A 1,814-nucleotide genomic window follows, 5' to 3' on the forward strand; every position below is an offset into this window, starting at 1 on the left:
CCTGCAGAAGACAAGTTTCTGGGATACTCACTTAGCTTCATTGGTTGGGAAAGAAGAATGATTTGACTCGCAGCTAAGTTCTTTGAGAAGAGATGCCTCTTAATATGCTATTTCTACACTAATTTATCAAAGCAAAAGGCTCTTGGCTACTTTGTCTAATGTTAGATATGGTTTTGAGGAAAAGAAACTAACATGAACACCCTCTCATCAATAAAGACTAACAACCACTGGGTTTTATGTATATAAATACATACCTGCTTTTTTATTTTTATTTATTTTTCTAAAAGTGCCCAGGTGGACTGAAGGCTGCCAGACTGCATGCACATCTACAGCAACAAAGCCTTCTCTTATTCCATCTACAGCTCGTATCAGGAAGAAGCGGTGGGTAGGAGAAAAAAGAGAAAAGGGGAAAAAATATACACCCCCCAAAGGAAAAATCCCATCATAGCGAGATCTGTGTGCCAAGCATAATGCAAGAGTGTGCTCCCCAAACACACGGTTCTGCACATGCTAATATTCTGCTGGTTTTCCTTAGAGACCTATTTTGAAAAAGTTTAAAAAGACAGGAGATGTTGAAAAATTCAACCCTGGCAGAAATTCAAACTCCAAAATTAGGAGCAAAATCACCCTTCACTGAGTTAATCCTTTTTTTTTTCTCCTTCTCTTTTTCTTTTCTTAAATATTTTACTCATGTTACAGAGGGATTTCGTTTTTGTTTGCTTTTTTCCAATCATTAGGAGAGTGGTTGAGGAGCACTGTATCATCACAACTTTGATGACACAGGTAAGATTCCAGATTCACATGTCCAGGTACCAAGAGTTCCCTCTAAATGCCACAATCAAGTCAGCCTTTGCTACATTTCTTTCTGCTGAACACAGCAACGCCCATTGGTATCTCTGAAGTGTAATCACATCTTAGGTCAGTATTGCTCCAAGCAAAGCAGCTGTTTGGAATAGAACGTCCCCCTTCTTTTTTGTTTTATAAACTGAACTGCATCTTTGTACTTATTCCACACTCAATCAAAGCAAGTGCAGCCAGCGCAGATACCCTTCCCAATCCTGCAGCACAATGCACTGGGACACAGCAACATGGCTCCTCGAGAAATTTGGGTTTTAACTGGTTTAGCCAATCATCTACTATCTGATTAGGGATAGAGCTCCATTCTCAAATGGCCAACCTAGAACTGGATTCCTTCTTTTTCACCTGGAGCTTTGTCATGTGTAGCATCACAAGCTCGAACCAAAGTTGTCACTCCATACTTCTTAAGTTCCTCTGTCAACTTGTTGAGAGTAGCACTGGTAGGGTTGCGAGTGATCAGAAAACACGTGTTTGCATAGAAGATCTCCACAGGGGCTGGATGGTTCATTACTGCAAATGAAAAGTGTGAGTGTGCGTGCATGAGCATGATGGGGAAAATGGAAAAAAATGATAAATGTTGAAATGTTTCACAACAGAAAACATGGAAAAGACCACTCAGATGCTTAATATCCACCCATGTTTTCTCTATTCGACTTGTTTATTCCTTATGAAGCTTCTCCATTCAAGATAAGCAGAAGTATTCAGAATCCACTGGAATCCAAATTCAAATTGGGCCTCCATGTCTGCAGATGGATTCCCCTCAGACTCCAAAAAATCCAGCTACATGCAAAACTTAAGCAGCCTTCACTACATTTAGGCATTAGTGAGACATGTTAAAAGTATAGGTCGCTTTCCATTTTTGTACTCGATGCTTAATATTACTGGAGTCATTAAAAGAAATATGCTTGCAATGAAAAAAAAAAAAAAAAAAAAAAAAGCCAACTGTTTCTGAGGCC

At 39.4% G+C, this 1,814-nt stretch overlaps 1 pseudogene; it reads right to left on the reverse strand.

Annotated features, from left to right (window-relative positions):
• Positions 1-853: 853 nt before the first annotated feature.
• On the reverse strand, positions 854-1,366 carry LOC138399428 (protein tyrosine phosphatase type IVA 2 pseudogene; annotated as a pseudogene).
• Between the last annotated feature and the right edge of the window lie 448 nt (positions 1,367-1,814).

Source organism: Eulemur rufifrons, chromosome 19 (genome assembly GCF_041146395.1).
Source record: "Eulemur rufifrons isolate Redbay chromosome 19, OSU_ERuf_1, whole genome shotgun sequence".
Classification (NCBI taxonomy): Eukaryota; Metazoa; Chordata; class Mammalia; order Primates; family Lemuridae; genus Eulemur; species Eulemur rufifrons.